Genomic DNA, 22,408 nt, shown 5'->3' with positions numbered 1-22,408 from the left:
CTTTGTTCATGCCATTGTCATCTTTGAATTTGTAACTCTATCATCTTTTCATAACTTAATCCAGTGTTTTTCAACCAGTGTGCCGCGGCACACTAGTGTGCCGCGACACATGGTCGGGTGTGCCGCGGGGAACGGGAGTCAGCTGTTCTCTGTGCCGACTGTCAAGCTGACAGCCGGCACAGAGAAGCTGCAGCGCGCCGGCTCCCGGAGATCAATTGTACTCGCAGACATCTACCAGCTGCTAGTACAATTGAGGCTCTGACCGCTGGGTCAGAGCGACGCCAGCAGCGTGATCAAGTCATGTGATCACGCTGCTGACGTCACTATCCGGCGCGCAGGAGAAAGAAGAGACTTGGTGGTAAGTGCTCCTGTGCTGTGGAGCTGAAGACACCGAAGATTCAGCGTGGGGTGGGTTTATGGGGAGTATGTGGGGGGATTTATTAAGTGTGTGGGGGGATTTATTAAGTGTGTGGGGGGATTTATTAAGTGTGTGGGGGGGATTTATTAAGTGTGTGGGGGGATTTATTAAGTGTGGGGGGATTTATTCAGTGTGTGGGGGGGATTTATTCAGTGTGTGGGGGGATTTATTCAGTGTGTGGGGGGGATTTATTCAGTGTGTGGGGGGATTTATTCAGTGTGTGGGGGGGATTTATTCAGTGTGTGGGGGGATTTATTCAGTGTGTGGGGGGGATTTATTCAGTGTATGGGGGGATTTATTCAGTGTGTGTGGGGGATTTATTCAGTGTGTGGGGGGATTTATTCAGTGTGTGGGGGGGATTTATTCAGTGTGTGGGGGGGATTTATTCAGTGTGTGGGGGGGATTTATTCTGTGGGGGGGATTTATTCAGTGTGTGGGGGGGATTTATTCAGTGTGTGGGGGGGATTTATTCAGTGTGTGTGTGGGGGATTTATTCAGTGTGTGGGGGGATTTATTCAGTGTGTGGGGGGGATTTATTCAGTGTGTGGGGGGATTTATTCAGTGTGTGGGGGGGATTTATTCAGTGTGTGTGGGGGGGATTTATTCAGTGTGTGGGGGGATTTATTCAGTGTGTGGGGGGGATTTATTCAGTGTGTGGGGGATTTATTCAGTGTGTGGGGGGGATTTATTCAGTGTGTGGGGGGGATTTATTCAGTGTGTGGGGGGGATTTATTCTGTGGGGGGGGATTTATTCAGTGTGTGGGGGGGATTTATTCAGTGAGTGGGGGGATTTATTCAGTGTGTGGGGGGGATTTTTTCAGTGTGTGTGTGGGGGATTTATTCAGTGTGTGGGGGGATTTATTCAGTGTGTGGGGGGGATTTATTCAGTGTGTGGGGGGATTTATTCAGTGTGTGGGGGGGATTTATTCAGTGTGTGTGGGGGGGATTTATTCAGTGTGTGGGGGGATTTATTCAGTGTGTGGGGGGGATTTATTCAGTGTGTGGGGGGATTTATTCAGTGTGTGGGGGGGATTTATTCAGTGTGTGTGGGGGGTTTATTCAGTGTGGGGGGGGGATTTATTCTGTGGGGGGGATTTATTCAGTGTGTGGGGGGGATTTATTCAGTGAGTGGGGGGATTTATTCAGTGTGTGGGGGGATTTATTCAGTGTGTGTGGGGGGGATTTATTCAGTGTGTGGGGGGATTTATTCAGTGTGTGGGGGGGATTTATTCAGTGTGTGGGGGGGATTTATTCAGTGTGTACGTGGGGGGGGCTGGAATTTGTTTAGCATGTGTGGGGCAGGGTGCATTTATTCTGTGTGGAAGGGGATGGATTTATTCTATCGGAAGGGGAGTGGATATATTCTGTGGGGGTGAGTGGGGAGATGGGGTGGACACAGTAGCGAGGGGAAAAATGTGTGCTGACAGTACTGGGAGCAACGGTGATGGGATGTGTGAGGACAGTATGGGGAGTCGGGGGAATGTGTGAGGGGGGAATGTGTGAGGAGGAAATATGGAGAGAGCAAAGGGGTATGTTAGCAGGGGGGGATGTACAGGAGGAGGCTATTAGAAATGTGTGCAGACAGTATGGAGGGATGAAAGTGTGAGTGGACACATAATAGATACTGAGTAGTGTGAGGGTAACAGCCAGGAGGAGACAGTATGCCAAGTAGGAGGAGTGTAATGAAGGGGCACAGTAGAGAGACTGGGCTCTCTATGAGGGACACCGTATGAGAAGGCAGTGTGAAGTATGGAAAAGAGAGAGAGGGTAGTGTGGATGGCATGTACCATAAGAGGGACAGTGAGGGTCATATTATGTGCTGGGAATAAAGTGAGGGGCAATTATTTACTCAGGGGCTCAGCCTAGGGCAGATATTTTTATTCCGGAGCATTATAATAACACTGCTATCTTTAAGGGTGTTGTGTCGGGATGTGCTGCAGAAGACAGGAGAAGATGGAAGTCTGCAGAAACGAGCTCTGCCGGTGGATGAGAAGCGTCATCATGGCATCTGGACAAGGTGAAGATGAAAAGAAAGAGGCGACTCCACAAACAACGTCATCTATCAGGTACCTGGATGTAAATGTGTTTTTTTTGTGATACTAATTCTCATTTTTATTTGTTAGGAACATTAAAGGGGATGTCCAAGGTTGTGATGAGTCTGCAGTCATACTATGTGACTGCAGACTTCTGAATTCTCACAGTGCACACTGCTATCATAATTCTCTGATGTTGGTGATTTACATACATGCGGTCACGTGCTGACTAGACATGTGTGGCCTCATTCAATGAAAATGAATTGACTGAGGCCGGACACGTCTAGTTAGAATGTGGCCAGAAGTATCCAAATCACATACTTGTGCTGTCATGACCGTCCACTCTGGCCACCGGCAAGGGAGAATCCTGAAAGTGTGCAGTGCTTGCGCTGTGAGAATTCAGAAGCCTGCAGTCACATAGGAATGACTGCAGACTTTCATCTCAAACCTGGACGCACCATTTTGTGCCATTTTGGTTGGTGGTGTGCCTTGGGATTTTTTAAGTATAAAAAGTGTGCCGCGGCTCAAAAAAGGTTGAAAATCACTGACTTAATCGATGCTTGGGTAAAGATTGAAACGGAAACTGTGTAATCCTACTGACAATAGAATAGCTCAACGTTGTTGTCATGTGTCAGCGCAGTGTTTGAAAAGTGTTTTATTTAAATGATATAGATTAATATCTTATCAACAATACTTTGATGAGAAATATAATTTGGGAATTGAGTTCAAAACATAAAAAATTCATGCCGGGAACAGCCAATACTTTGTTCATGCCATTGTCTTCTTTGAATTTCTTAGAGAAGAGGGCTTATTACTAGATATTTAATTTTAAACTGGAAATCAATGAATCCGAATGTGATGATTTTAATTCAGGCCTGTTTATGTCTTTTCTAAACTGTGATTAAAAGTAGTAAATTTCCAGATGGGGTCCATATATTATCTCATGCACTTTTCATGTGAAGTATTGGAGCAAACATGCTTTTCAACTGACCTTGTGCACAATGGTAGCGCTTCTGACTCCATTAAAGAAGGCTGCGTGCTGATATCACATCAGGGTCGAGAAGATCTTTCATCTTTTCATAACTTCATCGATGCTTGTGTTAAGATTGAAAACAGAAACTTAGTAATTCCACTGACAATAGAAAAATTCGACTTTGTTGCCACCTGTAGGCAAAGTGTTTAAAAATGTGTTTTATTTAAGTTATGTAGATTAACATCTTATCAACAATACTGTGATGAAAAATATCATTTGGGAATTTAGTTCAAAACATAAAAAAAATAATCCTTGCCGGGAACAGCTAACACTTTGTTCATGCCATTGTCATCTTTGAATTTGTAAGAAAAGAGAGTTTATTATTAGATTTTAAATTTTAAACTGGAAATCCCTGAATCAGAATGTCATGATCTTAATTCATCCTTGTTTATATCTTTTCCAAAATGGGAGTAAAAGTTGCAAGTTTCCTGATGGCTTCCAGATATTATCTCGTGCACTTTTCATGAGAAGTATTGGGCGTACATGCTTTTCAACTGACCTCGTGGCGCAACGGTAGCGCGTCTGACTCCAGATCAGAAGGTTGCGTGTTCAAATCACGTCGGGGTCAAGTAACTCTATCATCTTTTCATAACTTAATCGATGCTTGGGTAAAGATTGAAACGGAAACTGCGTAATCCTACTGACAATAGAGTAGCTCAACGTTGTTGTCATGTGTCAGCGCAGTGTTTGAAAAGTGTTTTATTTAAATGATACAGATTAATATCTTATCAACAATACTTTGATGAGAAATATCATTTGGGAATTGAGTTCAAAACATAAAAAAATCCATGCCGGGAACAGCCAATACTTTGTTCATGCCATTGTCTTCTTTGAATTTCTTAGAGAAGAGGGCTTATTACTAGATATTTAATTTTAAACTGGAAATCAATGAATCCGAATGTGATGATTTTAATTCAGCCCTGTTTATGTCTTTTCTAAACTGTGATTAAAAGTAGCAAATTTCCAGATGGGGTCCATATATTATCTCTAGGGTTGAGCGAAATGGGTCGAACATTTTCAAAAGTAGCCGACTTTTGACAAAGTCGGGTTTCATGAAACCCGATCCGAACCCTGTGCGGTGTCGGCCATGCGGTACGCGACTTTCGCGCCAAAGTCGCGTTTCAATGACGCGAAAAGCGCCATTTCTCAGCCAATGAAGGTAAACGCAGAGTGTTGGCAGCGTGATGACATAGGTCCTGGTCCCCACCATCTTAGAGAAGGGCATTGCAGTGATTGGCTTGCTGTCTGCGGCATCACAGGGGCTATAAAGGGGCGTTCCCGCCGACCGCCATGTTACTGCTGCTGATCTGAGCTTAGGGAGAGGTTGCTGCCGCTTCGTCAGAAGCAGGGATAGCGTTAGGCAGGGTCCATTAACCACCAAACCGCTTGTGCTGTAGCGATTTCCACTGCCCAACACCACCTTCGGTGTGCAGGGACAGTGGAAGCTACATTTTTTTTTTCCCTCAGCGCTGTAGCTCATTGGGCTGCCCTAGAAGGCTCCCTGATCGCTGCATTGCTGTGTGTACGCCGCTGTGCAAACCAACTGCTTTTTTCAAAGCACAAATCCTCTTGTTCCTTCCTTTCTGCACAGCTATCTTGTTTGTTTGTCCACACTTTTTATTTAATTTGGGCATCAGTCCACTCCTTATTGCTGCCTGCCATACCTAGCTGAGATTACTGCAGGGAGATAGCAATTGAAGGAAAGTTCCTTTTTTTTTTTTCTTTTTGTGGGAGATTAAGATTGGCATTTCTGCTAGAGTGCCATCCCTGTCTGTGTCATCTCTCACTCAGTGGGCCATAGAAAGCCTATTTATTTTTTTGCTTGATTTGGGTTCTAAAATCTACCTGAAAAAATCACTACATCAATCAGTGGGAGAAAAATATTGGCCTCAGGGCTTGTGTGCCACTCCTTACTCCTGTGTGTGCCATCTCTCAGTGGACCATAGAAAGCCTATTTATTTTTTTGCTTGATTTGGGTTCCAAAATCTACCTGAAAAAATCAATAAATCAATCAGTGGGAGATTAATATTGGCCTTTGGGCTTGTGTGCCAGTCCTAAGCGTGCCATCTCTCTCTCTCAGATAGTGGGCCATAGAAAGCCTATTTATTATTTTTTTTATTGGGTTTATAAATTTTCCCTGGAAAAAAAAAAAAAAGTGGGAGATTAATATTGGCCTCTGGGCTTGTGTGCCAGTCCTGAGCGTGCCATCTCTCTCACAAATAGTGGGCCATAGAAAGCCTATTTATTTTTTTGGTTGATTTGGGTTCTAAATTCTACCTGAAAAAATCACTTAATCAATCAGTGGGAGATAAATATTGGCCTCTGGGCTTGTGTGCCACTCCTGACTCCTGTGTGCGTCCTCTCTCACTCAGTGGGCCCTAGAAAGCCTATTATTATTTTTTTTTTTTTTCTAAATTCTCCCTGAAAAAATCATTTTATTTTATTTGGTTTCTAAATTATTCCTGAAAAAATCATTTTTTTTGTTTGTTTTTTTTCTAAAGTCTCCCTGAAAAAAAAAAAAAATAAACAAATCAGTGGGAGATTAATATTGCCCTTTCTGCTTGTGTGCCAGTCTTGACTCCTGGGTGTGCCATCTCTCTCTCTCCAATTGTGGGCCATAGAAAGCCTATTAATTTTTTTGCTTGATTTGGGTTCCAAAATCTACCTGAAAAAATCACTTAATCAATCAGTGGGAGATAAGTATTGGCCTCTGGGCTTGTGTGCCACTCCTGACTCCTGTGTGCGTCCTCTCTCACTCAGTGGGCCCTAGAAAGCCTATTTTTTGTTTTATTTGTTTTCTAAATTCTCCCTGAAAAAATCATTTTATTTTATTTGGTTTCTAAATTATTCCTGAAAAAAAATCATTTTTTTTGTATTTTTTTTTTCTAAAGTCTCCCTGAAAAAAAAAAAAAAAACAAATCAGTGGGAGATTAATATTGCCCTTTCTGCTTGTGTGCCAGTCTTGACTCCTGGGTGTGCCATCTCTCTCTCTCCAATTGTGGGCCATAGAAAGCCTATTAATTTTTTTGCTTGATTTGGGTTCCAAAATCTACCTGAAAAAATCACTTAATCAATCAGTGGGAGATAAGTATTGGCCTCTGGGCTTGTGTGCCACTCCTGACTCCTGTGTGCGTCCTCTCTCACTCAGTGGGCCCTAGAAAGCCTATTTTTTGTTTTATTTGTTTTCTAAATTCTCCCTGAAAAAATCATTTTATTTTATTTGGTTTCTAAATTATTCCTGAAAAAAAATCATTTTTTTTGTATTTTTTTTTTCTAAAGTCTCCCTGAAAAAAAAAAAAAAAACAAATCAGTGGGAGATTAATATTGCCCTTTCTGCTTGTGTGCCAGTCTTGACTCCTGGGTGTGCCATCTCTCTCTCTCCAATTGTGGGCCATAGAAAGCCTATTAATTTTTTTGCTTGATTTGGGTTCCAAAATCTACCTGAAAAAATCACTTAATCAATCAGTGGGAGATAAATATTGGCCTCTGGGCTTGTGTGCCACTCCTGACTCCTGTGTGCATCCTCTCTCACTCAGTGGGCCCTAGAAAGCCTATTTTTTGTTTTATTTGTTTTCTAAATTCTCCCTGAAAAAATCATTTTATTTTATTTGGTTTCTAAATTATTCCTGAAAAAAATCATTTTTTTTGTATTTTTTTTTTCTAAAGTCTCCCTGAAAAAAAAACAAAAAACAAATCAGTGGGAGATTAATATTGCCCTTTCTGCTTGTGTGCCAGTCTTGACTCCTGGGTGTGCCATCTCTCTCTCTCCAATTGTGGGCCATAGAAAGCCTATTAATTTTTTTGCTTGATTTGGGTTCCAAAATCTACCTGAAAAAATCACTTAATCAATCAGTGGGAGATAAGTATTGGCCTCTGGGCTTGTGTGCCACTCCTGACTCCTGTGTGCGTCCTCTCTCACTCAGTGGGCCCTAGAAAGCCTATTTTTTGTTTTATTTGTTTTCTAAATTCTCCATGAAAAAATCATTTTATTTTATTTGGTTTCTAAATTATTCCTGAAAAAAATCATTTTTTTTGTATTTTTTTTTTCTAAAGTCTCCCTGAAAAAGAAAAAAAAAAAAAATCAGTGGGAGATTAATATTGCCCTTTCTGCTTGTGTGCCAGTCTTGACTCCTGGGTGTGCCATCTCTCTCTCTCCAATTGTGGGCCATAGAAAGCCTATTAATTTTTTTGCTTGATTTGGGTTCCAAAATCTACCTGAAAAAATCACTAAATCAATCAGTGGGAGATAAATATTGGCCTCTGGGCTTGTGTGCCACTCCTGACTCCTGTGTGCGTCCTCTCTCACTCACTGGGCCCTAGAAAGGCTATTTTATGTTTTATTTGTTTTCTAAATTCTCCCTGAAAAAATCATTTCATTTTATTTCGTTTATAAATTCTTCCTTAAAAAATCATTTTTTTTTTTTTTCTAAAGTCTCCTTTTTAAAAAAAAAAACACAAATCAGTGGGAGATTAATATTTACATTTGCGCTTCAGTGACAGTCCTGGGTGTGTGGCATCTCTCTCATTTGTTGCCACCAACAACAGAGTGTGTAACATTGTGCCTGATTTTCGTTGTGGTCTCACCCACCTGTAAAGGGGTAGCTAAATCATACTGAAGTTATAGCTCACCGTGTAAGTTGTGTGACAGCAACAAATACCGTTAGTTTGGTAACGTTTTTAAAACAATGAGGAAGTCTGGTGGAAGAGGTCGTGGCCGGGGGCGTTCATTGTCAGCTGGTAATGAGGGTAGTGGTAGTGGTGGAGCATCAGGTGGTCGTGGGAAAAAAAATATTGCACCTAAGTCTGGAGCTGTGGAGCCAGGTTCGTCGTCTGGCTACACAAGGCCTCGAACGCTCCCTTTTCTGGGAGTAGGAAAACCGCTTTTAAAGCCGGAGCAGCAAGAGCAAGTTTTGGCTTATCTTGCTGACTCAGCCTCTAGCTCTTTTGCCTCCTCTCGTGAAACTGGTAAAAGTAAAAGCAGCGCGTCATTAGTGGATGTTCACGGTCAGGGACAAGTCGCTTCCTTGTCCTCTTCAGCAAAAACAACAACAGAGAAGAATGCAGCAGGCGACACAACGGGTTACTCCATGGAGCTCTTTACACATACCGTCCCTGGCTTAGAAAGTGAAGCAGTTAACAGTCCATGCCCATTACAAGTTGAATCTGACATGGAGTGCACTGATGCACAGCCACAGCCAGACTACTATGCTGGTCCTTTGACTCAGACCACAACATTGCCCTCGCAGGGTGCTGATCAAGAATCAGACCCTGATGAGACTATGTTGCCCCATCACGAACGCTATACCACCGACCGACAAGGTGACACAGACGAAGTTGCACACGAGCTACAAGAAGAGGTAATAGATGACCCAGTTCTTGACCCCGATTGGCAGCCATTGGGGGAACAGGGTGCAGGCGGCAGCAGTTCTGAAGCGGAGGAGGAGGGGTCGCAGCAGGCATCAACATCGCAACAGGTTCCATCTGCCGGGCCCATATCTTGCCCAAAACGCGTAGCAAAGTCAAAACCTGTTGGAGGACAGCGTGGCCATCCGGTTAAAGCTCAGTCTGCAATGCCTGAAAAGGTATCCGATGCTAGAAAGAGTGCAGTCTGGCATTTTTTTAAACAACATCCAATTGATCAGCGCAAAGTCATCTGTCAAAAATGTTCAACTACCTTAAGCAGAGGGCAGAATCTGAAAAGTCTCAATACAAGTTGCATGCATAGACATTTACCACCATGCATTTGCAAGCTTGGACTAACTACCAAACATCCCTTAAGGTTGTAGCACCCTCGGCCAATGAAGCTAGTCATCAACGCAACATCCCTTCCGGCAGTGTAGGGCCACCATTTTCTGCACCACCTGCAGTATCTGTGCAGGTTTCTTTGCCAGGCCAAAGCAGTCAGGGTCAGGGAATCACCAGTTTCGTAGTAGGAAACACTGCATCTAGGGCACCGGCGGCAACAATACCATCTCCCACCGTCTCTCAGTCTGCCATGTCCACCGGCACCCCCGCTAGTTCCACGATCTCCAGCTCTCCAGTCCAGCTCACCCTACATGAGACTATGGTTAGAAAAAGGAAGTACTTAGCCTCGCATCCGCGTACAAAGGGTTTGAACGCCCACATAGCTAGACTAATCTCGTTAGAGATGATGCCCTACCGGTTAGTTGAAAGCGAAGCTTTCAATGCCCTGATGGACTACGCTGTACCACGCTACGAGCTACCCAGTCGACACTTTTTTTCCAGAAAAGCCATCCCAGCCCTCCACCAGCATGTTAAAGAGCGCATCGTCCATGCACTCAGGCAATCTGTGAGCACAAAGGTGCACCTGACAACAGATGCATGGACCAGTAGGCATGGCCAGGGACGTTACGTGTCCATCACGGCACACTGGGTAAATGTGGTGGATGCAGGGTCCACAGGGGACAGCAAGTTTGGGACAGTTCTGCCTAGCCCACGGTCTAGGAAACAGTTGGCTGTAGCCATTCGCACCCCCTCCTCCTCCTCCTCGTCCTCCTGCAGAAGCGAGACCTCGTCCACAGACCGCAGTCGCACAACCACTCCATCCGCAGCTGCCACTGTTGCACACCAGGTCTCCCATTATGGGGCAGCTACTGGCAAACTTCAGCAGGCTGTATTGGCTATGAACTGTTTGGGCGACAACAGACACACCGCTGAAGTTCTGTCCGAGTTCTTGCAGAAAGAAACGCAGTCGTGGCTGGGCACTGTAGATCTTGAGGCAGGCAAGGTAGTGAGTAATAACGGAAGGAATTTCATGGCTGCCATCTCCATTTCCCAACTGAAACACATTCCTTGCCTGGCTCACACCTTAAACCTGGTGGTGCAGTGCTTCCTGAAAAGTTATCCGGGGTTATCCGACCTGCTCCTCAAAGTGCGTGGACTTTGCTCACATATCCGCCGTTCGCCCGTACACTCCAGCCGTATGCAGACCTATCAGCGTTCTTTGAACCTTCCCCAGCATCGCCTAATCATAGACGTTGCAACAAGGTGGAACTCAACACTGCACATGCTTCAGAGACTGTGTGAACAGAGGCGGGCTGTTATGTTTTTGTGGGAGGATACACATACACGGGCAGGCAGTAGGATGGCAAACATGGAGTTGTCAGGTGTGCAGTGGTCGAAGATTCAAGACATGTGTCAAGTCCTTCAGTGTTTTGAGGAATGCACACGGCTGGTTAGTGCAGACAACGCCATAATAAGCATGAGCATCCCCCTAATGCGTCTGCTGATGCAAAGTTTGACGCACATAAAGGATCAGGCGTCTGCAGCTGAGGAAGAGGAAAGCCTTGATGACAGTCAGCCATTGTCTGGCCAGGGCAGTGTACAGGACGAGGTAGCGGACGAAGAGGAGGAGGAGGACGAGGAGGATGATGGGGATGATTATATTTTTAATGAGGAAGCTTTTCCGGGGCCAGTGGAAATTGTTGGCGCGGCAAGGCCGGGTTCTGGTTTTTGGAGGGACACAAGTGACGTGGATTTGCCTGAAACTGCCCCTCAACCAAGCACAACCACAGATTTGAGAACTGGAACTTTGGCCCACATGGCGGATTATGCCTTACGTATCCTCAAAAGGGACACACGCATAACAAAAATGATGAACGATGACGATTACTGGTTGGCCTGCCTCCTTGATCCTCGCTATAAAGGCAAATTGCAAAATATAATGCCACATGAGAACTTGGAACTAATATTAGCAACCAAACAATCAACTCTTGTTGACCGTTTGCTTCTGGCATTCCCTGCACACAGCGCCCGTGATCGTTCTAACACGAGCTGCAGGGGCCAGCAGACCAGAGGTGTTAGAGGGGCAGAAATCAGAAGTGTCGTTGGCCAGAGGGGTTTTCTGACCAGGTTGTGGAGTGATTTTGCTATGACTGCAGACAGGACAGGTACTGCAGCATCAATTCAAACTGACAGGAGACAACATTTGTCCAGTATGGTTACTAACTATTTTTCATCCCTTATCGACGTTCTCCCTCAACCGTCATTCCCATTTGATTACTGGGCATCAAAATTAGACACCTGGCCAGAATTGGCAGAATATGCATTGCAGGAGCTTGCTTGCCCGGCAGCTAGTGTCCTATCAGAAAGAGTATTCAGTGCTGCAGGTTCAATACTAACAGAAAAAAGGACTCGTCTGGCTACCCAAAATGTAGATGATCTAACCTTCATTAAAATGAACCACAACTGGATTTCGAAATCTTTTGCTCCACCTTGCCCGGCTGACACCTAGCTTTCCTATGTAAAGGTCTTGCCTGTAGACTATTCTGAACGACTTTTCCAATCTCGTAATTTGCAGCACCTGATTGTCCAGCATCCGACATGTTAACACCTCCCTAAATGGCCAAAGTCCCCACACGGGGCCGTGGTATCGCCACTTGGCGCCAGCACCCGTGAGAGTACTGTTTGTCTGAAGAGGTGGGTGTGCCCGCTTTTGGTCGACGGCACTGCCACTAGGTCCCTCATAGTACAATAAAGTGTCTGGCGGTGGTGGTGCGCACCCAACGTCAGACACACCGTTGTAATATGAGGGGCCCTGGGCCTGTACCGCCGGCCACAAGACAGTCCCCCCCCAGGTCAAACAGTGCTCTACCACTTGCAAAATTTTCTCTCACAGCTCCACCAATGTTTAGTCTATGCGCTGACATTCTTCAATGCCTGGCACTGTCAATACCATTGTATTGACATTTTTCTTATGTTAGGCCTTCGAAGCCTGTCTGCGGTCCCTCCTTCCACTAGGCCTCCACTGACCTGTCTACTGCCGCCCGTGTTCCCCTGGAACCAATTTTAAATTGCCTACAGCCAGCCCAATTTATTATGTTAGGGCTTCGAAGCCTGTCTGCGGTCCCTCCTTCCACTAGGCCTCCACTGACCTGTCTACTGCCGCCCGTGTTCCCCTGGAACCAATTTTAAATTGCCTACAGCCAGCCCAATTTATTATGTTAGGGCTTCGAAGCCTGTCTGCGGTCCCTCCTTCCACTAGGCCTCCACTGACCTGTCTACTGCCGCCCGTGTTCCCCTGGAACCAATTTTAAATTGCCTACAGCCAGCCCAATTTATTATGTTAGGGCTTCGAAGCCTGTCTGCGGTCCCTCCTTCCACTAGGCCTCCACTGACCTGTCTACTGCCGCTTGTGTTCCCCTGGAACCAATTTTAAATTGCCTACAGCCAGCCCAATTTATTATGTTAGGGCTTCGAAGCCTGTCTGCGGTCCCTCCTTCCACTAGGCCTCCACTGACCTGTCTACTGCTGCCCGTGTTCCCCTGGAACCAATTTTAAATTGCCTACAGCCAGCCCAATTTATTATGTTAGGGCTTCGAAGCCTGTCTGCGGTCCCTCCTTCCACTAGGCCTCCACTGACCTGTCTACTGCTGCCCGTGTTCCCCTGGAACCAACATCAGAAAATATAAAAATAAGTATTTTGCTTATAAAAAAGAAAATACTGGAGAGATATCAAATGCAGACATTTTAACATTAAAAACAAACACATACAACAAAAATCTGGTACAGTACTAAAAATGGCCACCAGCTACAATAACTTTCTCCTGCAAGTAGTTAACTGAAAGGTTTTTTCAATTTTAAACACAGATATGGCATCCACCGAGTGTTGTCCTGTCGCGTCTTCTTTATATTATTGCCAAGAAGATGCAAAACAATGAAAATAATAAAATCATTATTTACCAAAAAAATAGAGTAAGTCAAAACCACATTGCAAATAAACATTCATTACAAATAAAGAAGCAGGGCGCGTCCGAGGGTGAGTATATACCTAATAAGAATATAATCACCCTCGGACGCGCCCTGCTTCTTTCCGACAGCCATCCTTCCTAAGAATCAGCCCTTCCGTGGTGTAGAGAGAGGGTTTGTTACACTCCAAGGTGTTCCCCAGGTTGCCTTTCCTGAGCTTCGATCTTCCGGCTCTCGTTTAGTAGTTGTTGGAAACTACGCTGCATTAGGCCTACAAATTGGGTGTGGGGTGGAGAGAGATGGTGTGTTACACTCCAAGGTGTTCCCCAGGTTTCCTTGCCATTGCTTCGGTCTTCCGACTCTCGTTTAGTAGTTGTAGAAAACTACACTGCATTAGGCCTACAAATTGGGTATGGGGTGGAGAGAGATGGTGTGTTACACTCCAAGGTGTTCCCCAGGGTTCCTTGCCATTGCTTCGGTCTTCCAACTCTCGTTTAGTAGTTGTAGAAAACTACACTGCATTAGGCCTACAAAATGGGTATGGGGTGGAGAGAGATGGTGTGTTCCACTCCAAGGTGTTCTCCAGGTTGCCTTTCCAGTGCTTCGATCTTAATGCTCTCGTTTAGTAGTTGTCGGAAAGTAGGCTGCATTAGGCCTACAAATTGGGTATGGGGTGGAGAGAGATGGTGTGTTCCACTCCAAGGTGTTCTCCAGGTTGCCTTTCCAGAGCTTCGATCTTAATGCTCTCGTTTAGTAGTTGTTGGAAACTACACTGCATTAGGCCTCCAAATTGGCTATGGGGTGGAGAGAGATGGTGTGTTCCACTCCAAGGTGTTCTCCAGGTTGCCTTTCCAGAGCTTCGATCTTAATGCTCTCGTTTAGTAGTTGTTGGAAACTACACTGCATTAGGCCTCCAAATTGGCTATGGGGTGGAGAGAGATGGTGTGTTCCACTCCAAGGTGTTCTCCAGGTTGCCTTTCCAGAGCTTCGATCTTAATGCTCTCGTTTAGTAGTTGTTGGAAACTACACTGCATTAGGCCTACAAAATGGGTATGGGGTGGAGAGAGATGGTGTGTTCCACTCCAAGGTGTTCTCCAGGTTGCATTTCCAGAGCTTCGATCTTAATGCTCTCGTTTAGTAGTTGTTGGAAACTACACTGCATTAGGCCTAAAAATTGGGTATGGGGTGGAGAGAGATGGTGTGTTACACTCCAAGGTGTTCCCCAGGTTTCTTTGCCATTGCTTCGGTCTTGCGACTCTCGTTTAGTAGTTGTAGAAAACTACACTGCATTAGGCCTACAAAATGGGTATGGGGTGGAGAGAGATGGTGTGTTCCACTCCAAGGTGTTCTCCAGGTTGCCTTTCCAGAGCTTCGATCTTAATGCTCTCGTTTAGTAGTTGTCGGAAAGTAGGCTGCATTAGGCCTACAAATTGGGTATGGGGTGGAGAGAGATGGTGTGTTCCACTCCAAGGTGTTCTCCAGGTTGCCTTTCCAGAGATTCGATCTTAATGCTCTCGTTTAGTAGTTGTTGGAAACTACACTGCATTAGGCCTCCAAATTGGCTATGGGGTGGAGAGAGATGGTGTGTTCCACTCCAAGGTGTTCTCCAGGTTGCCTTTCCAGAGCTTCGATCTTAATGCTCTCGTTTAGTAGTTGTTGGAAACTACACTGCATTAGGCCTCCAAATTGGCTATGGGGTGGAGAGAGATGGTATGTTCCACTCCAAGGTGTTCTCCAGGTTGCCTTTCCAGAGCTTCGATCTTAATGCTCTCGTTTAGTAGTTGCTGGAAACTACACTGCATTAGGCCTACAAAATGGGTATGGGGTGGAGAGAGATGGTGTGTTCCACTCCAAGGTGTTCTCCAGGTTGCCTTTCCAGAGCTTCGATCTTAATGCTCTCGTTTAGTATTTGTCGGAAAGTAGGCTGCATTAGGCCTACAAATTGGGTATGGGGTGGAGAGAGATGGTGTTTTACACTCCAAGGTGTTCCCCAGGTTTCCTTGCCATTGCTTCGGTCTTCCGACTGTCGTTTAGTAGTTGTAGAAAACTACACTGCATTAGGCCTACAAATTGGGTATGGGGTGGAGAGAGATGGTGTGTTACACTCCAAGGTGTTCCCCAGGTTTCCTTGCCATTGCTTCGGTCTTCCGACTCTCGTTTAGTAGTTGTAGAAAACTACACTGCATTAGGCCTACAAAATGGGTATGGGGTGGAGAGAGATGGTGTGTTCCACTCCAAGGTGTTCTCCAGGTTGCCTTTCCAGAGCTTCGATCTTAATGCTCTCCTTTAGTAGTTGTCGGAAAGTAGGCTGCATTAGGCCTACAAATTGGGTATGGGGTGGAGAGAGATGGTGTGTTCCACTCCAAGGTGTTCTCCAGGTTGCCTTTCCAGAGCTTCGATCTTAATGCTCTCGTTTAGTAGTTGTTGGAAACTACACTGCATTAGGCCTCCAAATTGGCTATGGGGTGGAGAGAGATGGTGTGTTCCACTCCAAGGTGTTCTCCAGGTTGCCTTTCCAGAGCTTCGATCTTAATGCTCTCGTTTAGTAGTTGTCGGAAAGTAGGCTGCATTAGGCCTACAAATTGGGTATGGGGTGGAGAGAGATGGTGTGTTACACTCCAAGGTGTTCCCCAGGTTTCCTTGCCATTGCTTCGGTCTTCCGACTCTCGTTTAGTAGTTGTAGAAAACTACACTGCATTAGGCCTACAAAATGGGTATGGGGTGGAGAGAGATGGTGTGTTCCACTCCAAGGTGTTCTCCAGGTTGCCTTTCCAGAGCTTCGATCTTAATGCTCTCCTTTAGTAGTTGTCGGAAAGTAGGCTGCATTAGGCCTACAAATTGGGTATGGGGTGGAGAGAGATGGTGTGTTCCACTCCAAGGTGTTCTCCAGGTTGCCTTTCCAGAGCTTCGATCTTAATGCTCTCGTTTAGTAGTTGTTGGAAACTACACTGCATTAGGCCTCCAAATTGGCTATGGGGTGGAGAGAGATGGTGTGTTCCACTCCAAGGTGTTCTCCAGGTTGCCTTTCCAGAGCTTCGATCTTAATGCTCTCGTTTAGTAGTTGTCGGAAAGTAGGCTGCATTAGGCCTACAAATTGGGTATGGGGTGGAGAGAGATGGTGTGTTACACTCCAAGGTGTTCCCCAGGTTTCCTTGCCATTGCTTCGGTCTTCCGACTCTCGTTTAGTAGTTGTAGAAAACTACACTGCATTAGGCCTACAAAATGGGTATGGGGTGGAGAGAGATGGTGTGTTCCACTCCAAGGTGTTCTCCAGGTTGCCTTTCCTGAGCTTCTATCTTCAGGCTCTCGTTAAATTGTGGTTAAATGGAACAACTGCATTTGGCGTACTAGTTGGTTTGGGGCCTACTAACAGTGTCTGCCGCTCCTTGCTGTTCTCCTGGTTTCCTGTCCTGAAATTCCGTTTTCAGGCGCTCGTTAAGTAGTTGTTAATGTTAGACTGCATTTGGCCTACTAGTTGGGTTGGGGCCTACTATCGGTGTCTGCCACTCCTTGCTGTTCTCCTCCACTGAACAAAGCTGTGCCGCCTGTTTACTACGGTTGCCAATTTTGAACTGCATTTCGACTACTTACTGATTTGGGCCTACTCTCTGTGTCAGCCTCTCATTCCAGTTGTCCTCCACTGCAATGCCCCCTGGTTATTCCTGTGTTACCAATTTTGAACTGCATTTAGCCAACTTTATTCTTTGGGCCTATATCTGTGTTTCCTCCTCATCCTGCCCATTGCCCAGCCAGTGATAGATGAGTCTGCTGGTACATTGACCCATAACGCAACATTCCCCGTGCACGCTACACAACAACATTGTGACCCTGCTGAAAGTCAGGTTGCTCTTCCCGCATACCATACCACCTTACACGGGGACAAAGAGGAAGGTGCAGATGAAAGTGCAGGTTCCTTCATCAGGTGGGGGGAGGAATACTAGTTGGCGACGTCACTGGCACAGGGCCTCTCATAGTACGCAAAAGTGTTGCTGCCGGTGGGAGGCGCCCCCGCCGTGCAAACACACCGCTGTACTTTGAGGGACCCTGTGCCAATGCCAATGCCAACGAGGGGGCCCCCCCTGCTTGCTCAGGTTCACAGCACTTGCAAAGTTGAAATACTTACCTCTCCCTGCTCCACTGCCGTGACGTGGTCCAGATTTCCTGGGCCCACTAATTACTTGAACCAGCCCTACCCACCACAACTTTAGCCAAATGACCCCCAATTTCAAATGCCTTCCAATTATTATAAGGTAAATTACGCTTGACAAGCTTCATTAAGAAGAATGGATGGTTTTGACATTAAAATGGGCACTCTAGGTGTTTTCCTGGCCCACACTCACTGACTACTATGCTGCACCATTGACTTGCATTGGGTTTCGTGTTTCGGTCGATCCCGACTTTACGTCATAATCGGCCGATTTCACTCGACCCGACTTTTGAGATAGTCGGGTTTCGCGAAACCCGGCTCGACTCTAAAAAGGTCAAGGTCGCTCAACTCTAATTATCTCATGCACTTTTCATGTGAAGTATTGGAGCAAACATGCTTTTCAACTGACCTAGTGCACAATGGTAGCGCTTCTGACTCCATTAAAGAAGGCTGCGTGTTGATATCACATCAGGGTCGAGAAGCTCTTTCATCTTTTCATAACTTCATCGATGCTTGTGTTAAGATTGAAAACGGAAACTGAGTAATTCCACTGACAATAGAAAAATTCGACTTTGTTGCCACCTGTAGGCAAAGTGTTTAAAAATGTGTTTTATTTAAGTTATGTAGATTAATATCTTATCAACAATACTGTGATGAAAAATATCATTTGGGAATTGAGTTCAAAACATAAAAAAAATAATCCTTGCCGGGAACAGCTAACACTTTGTTCATGCCATTGTCATCTTTGAATTTGTAAGAAAAGAGAGTTTATTATTAGATTTTAAATTTTAAACTGGAAATCCCTGAATCAGAATGTCATGATCTTAATTCATCCTTGTTTATATCTTTTCCAAAATGGGAGTAAAAGTTGCAAGTTTCCTGATGGCTTCCAGATATTATCTTGTGCACTTTTCATGAGAAGTATTGGGCGTACATGCTTTTTAAATGACCTCGTGGCGCAACGGTAGCGCGTCTGACTCCAGATCAGAAGGTTGCGTGTTCAAATCACGTCGGGTTCAAGTAACTCTATCAACTTTTCATAACTTAATCGATGCTTGGGTAAAGATTGAAACGGAAGCTGCGTAATCCTACTGACAATAGAATAGCTCAACGTTGTTGTCATGTGTCAGCGCAGTGTTTGAAAAGTGTTTTATTTAAATGATATAGATTAATATCTTATCAACAATACTTTGATGAGAAATATCATTTGGGAATTGAGTTCAAAACATAAAAAAATCCATGCCGGGAACAGCCAATACTTTGTTCATGCCATTGTCTTCTTTGAATTTCTTAGAGAAGAGGGCTTATTAATAGATATTTAATTTTAAACTGGAAATCAATGAATCCGAATGTGATGATTTTAATTCAGCCCTGTTTATGTCTTTTCTAAACTGTGATTAAAAGAAGCAAATTTCCAGATGGGGTCCATATATTATCTCATGCACTTTTCATGTGAAGTATTGGAGCAAACATGCTTTTCAACTGACCTTGTGCACAATGGTAGCGCTTCTGACTCCATTAAAGAAGGCTGCGTGTTGATATCACATCAGGGTCGAGAAGCTCTTTCATCTTTTCATAACTTCATCGATGCTTGTGTTAAGATTGAAAACGGAAACTGAGTAATTCAACTGACAATAGAAAAATTCGACTTTGTTGCCACCTGTAGGCAAAGTGTTTAAAAATGTGTTTTATTTAAGTTATGTAGATTAACATCTTATCAACAATACTGTGATGAAAAATATCATTTGGGAATTGAGTTCAAAACATAAAAAAAATAATCCTTGCCGGGAACAGCTAACACTTTGTTCATGCCATTGTCATCTTTGAATTTGTAAGAAAAGAGAGTTTATTATTAGATTTTAAATTTTAAACTGGAAATCCCTGATTCAGAATGTCATGATCTTAATTCATCCTTGTTTATATCTTTTCCAAAATGGGAGTAAAAGTTGCAAGTTTCCTGATGGCTTCCAGATATTATCTTGTGCACTTTTCATGAGAAGTATTGGGCGTACATGCTTTTCAACTGACCTCGTGGCGCAACAGTAGCGCGTCTGACTCTAGATCAGAAGGTTGCGTGTTCAAATCACGTCGCGGTCAAGTAACTCTAACATCTTTTCATAACTTAATCGATGCTTGGGTAAAGATTGAAACGGAAACTGCGTAATCCTCCTGACAATAGAATAGCTCAACGTTGTTGTCATGTGTCAGCGCAGTGTTTGAAAAGTGTTTTATTTAAATGATATAGATTAATATCTTATCAACAATACTTTGATGAGAAATATCATTTGGCAATTGAGTTCAAAACATAAAAAAATCCATGCCGGGAACAGCCAATACTTTGTTCATGCCATTGTCTTCTTTGAATTTCTTAGAGAAGAGGGCTTATTAATAGATATTTAATTTTAAACTGGAAATCAATGAATCCGAATGTGATGATTTTAATTCAGCCCTGTTTATGTCTTTTCTAAACTGTGATTAAAAGTAGCAAATTTCCAGATGGGGTCCATATATTATCTCATGCACTTTTCATGTGAAGTATTGGAGCAAACATGCTTTTCAACTGACCTTGTGCACAATGGTAGCACTTCTGACTCCATTAAAGAAGGCTGCGTGTTGATATCACATCAGGGTCGAGAAGCTCTTTCATCTTTTCATAACTTCATCGATGCTTGTGTTAAGATTGAAAACGGAAACTGAGTAATTCAACTGACAATAGAAAAATTCGACTTTATTGCCACCTGTAGGCAAAGTGTTTAAAAATGTGTTTTATTTAAGTTATGTAGATTAATATCTTATCAACAATACTTTGATGAAAAATATCATTTGGGAATTGAGTTCAAAACATAAAAAAATAATCCTTGCCGGGAACAGCTAACACTTTGTTCATGCCATTGTCATCTTTGAATTTGTAAGAAAAGAGAGTTTATTATTAGATTTTATATTTTAAACTGGAAATCCCTGAATCAGAATGTCATGATCTTAATTCATCCTTGTTTATATCTTTTCCAAAATGGGAGTAAAAGTTACAAGTTTCCTGATGGCTTCCAGATATTATCTTGTGCACTTTTCATGAGAAGTATTGGGCGTACATGCTTTTCAACTGACCTCGTGGCGCAACGGTAGCGCGTCGGACTCCAGATCAGAAGGTTGCGTGTTCAAATCACGTCGGGGTCAAGTAACTCTATAATCTTTTCATAACTTAATCGATACTTGGGTAAAGATTGAAACGGAAACTGCGTAATCCTACTGACAATAGAATAGCTCAACGTTGTTGTCATGTGTCAGCGCAGTGTTTGAAAAGTGTTTTATTTAAATGATATAGATTAACATCTTATAAACAATACTTTGATGAGAAATATCATTTGGGAATTGAGTTCAAAACATAAAGAAATCCATGCCGGGAACAGCCAATACTTTGTTCATGCCATTGTCTTCTTTGAATTTCTTAGAGAAGAGGGCTTATTAATAGATATTTAATTTTAAACTGGAAATCAATGAATCCGAATGTGATGATTTTAATTCAGCCCTGTTTATGTCTTTTCTAAACTGTGATTAAAAGTAGCAAATTTCCAGATGGGGTCCATATATTATCTCATGCACTTTTCATGTGAAGTATTGGAGCAAACATGCTTTTCAACTGACATTGTGCACAATGGTAGCGCTTCTGACTCCATTAAAGAAGGCTGCGTGTTGATATCACATCAGGGTCGAGAAGCTCTTTCATCTTTTCATAATTTCATCGATGCTTGTGTTAAGATTGAAAACAGAAACTGAGTAATTCAACTGACAATAGAAAAATTCGACTTTGTTGCCACCTGTAGGCAAAGTGTTTAAAAATGTGTTTTATTTAAGTTATGTAGATTAATATCTTATCAACAATACTTTGATGAAAAATATCATTTGGGAATTGAGTTCAAAACATAAAAAAATAATCCTTGCCGGGAACAGCTAACACTTTGTTCATGCCATTGTCATCTTTGAATTTGTAAAAAAAGAGAGTTTATTATTAGATTTTAAATTTTAAACTGGAAATCCCTGAATCAGAATGTCATGATCTTAATTCATCCTTGTTTACATCTTTTCCAAAATGGGAGTAAAAGTTACAAGTTTCCTGATGGCTTCCAGATATTATCTTGTGCACTTTTCATGAGAAGTATTGGGCGTACATGCTTTTCAACTGACCTCGTGGTGCAACGGTAGCGCGTCTGACTCCAGATCAGAAGGTTGCGTGTTGAAATCACGTCGGGGTCAAGTAACTCTATAATCTTTTCATAACTTAATCGATGCTTGGGTAAAGATTGAAACGGAAACTGCGTAATCCTACTGACAACAGAATAGCTCAACGTTGTTGTCATGTGTCAGCGCAGTGTTTGAAAAGTGTTTTATTTAAATGATATAGATTAATATCTTATCAACAATACTTTGATGAGAAATATCATTTGGGAATTGAGTTCAAACCATAAAAAAATCCATGCCGGGAACAGCCAATACTTTGTTCATGCCATTGTCTTCTTTGAATTTCTTAGAGAAGAGGGCTTATTACTAGATATTTAATTTTAAACTGGAAATCAATGAATCCGAATGTGATGATTTTAATTCAGCCCTGTTTATGTCTTTTCTAAACTGTGATTAAAAGTAGCAAATTTCCAGATGGGGTCCATATATTATCTCATGCACTTTTTATGTGAAGTATTGGAGCAAACATGCTTTTCAACTGACCTTGTGCACAATGGTAGCGCTTCTGACTCCATTAAAGAAGGCTGCGTGTTGATATTACATCAGGGTCGAGAAGCTCTTTCATCTTTTCATAACTTCATCGATGCTTGTGTTAAGATTTAAAATGGAAACTGAGTAATTCCACTGACAATAGAAAAATTCAACTTTGTTGCCACCTGTAGGCAAAGTGTTTAAAAATGTGTTTTATTTAAGTTATGTAGATTAACATCTTATCAACAATACTGTGATGAAAAATATCATTTGGGAATTGAGTTCAAAACATAAAAAAAATAATCCTTGCCGGGAACAGCTAACACTTTGTTCATGCCATTGTCATCTTTGAATTTGTAAGA

At 43.3% G+C, this 22,408-nt stretch overlaps 4 non-coding genes across 4 annotated transcripts; all 4 read left to right on the top strand.

Annotated features, from left to right (window-relative positions):
- Positions 1-3,980: 3,980 nt before the first annotated feature.
- TRNAW-CCA (transfer RNA tryptophan (anticodon CCA)) lies at positions 3,981-4,052 on the top strand. The gene has a single exon. It is a non-coding gene; the product is annotated as a tRNA-Trp (tRNA).
- A 14,234-nt stretch (positions 4,053-18,286) lies between these two features.
- On the top strand, positions 18,287-18,358 carry TRNAW-CCA (transfer RNA tryptophan (anticodon CCA)). The gene has a single exon. It is a non-coding gene; the product is annotated as a tRNA-Trp (tRNA).
- A 2,083-nt stretch (positions 18,359-20,441) lies between these two features.
- Positions 20,442-20,513, top strand: TRNAW-CCA (transfer RNA tryptophan (anticodon CCA)). Its single transcript has one exon. It is a non-coding gene; the product is annotated as a tRNA-Trp (tRNA).
- A 1,005-nt stretch (positions 20,514-21,518) lies between these two features.
- On the top strand, positions 21,519-21,590 carry TRNAW-CCA (transfer RNA tryptophan (anticodon CCA)). The gene has a single exon. It is a non-coding gene; the product is annotated as a tRNA-Trp (tRNA).
- The last annotated feature ends 818 nt before the right edge of the window (positions 21,591-22,408 follow it).

The sequence above is a fragment of the Ranitomeya imitator genome, chromosome 4 (assembly GCF_032444005.1).
Source record: "Ranitomeya imitator isolate aRanImi1 chromosome 4, aRanImi1.pri, whole genome shotgun sequence".
In the NCBI taxonomy this organism is placed as follows: domain Eukaryota; kingdom Metazoa; phylum Chordata; class Amphibia; order Anura; family Dendrobatidae; genus Ranitomeya; species Ranitomeya imitator.
The sequence above is the reverse complement of the archived record's forward strand: the minus strand, read 5'-3'. Positions and strand labels throughout refer to the sequence as shown.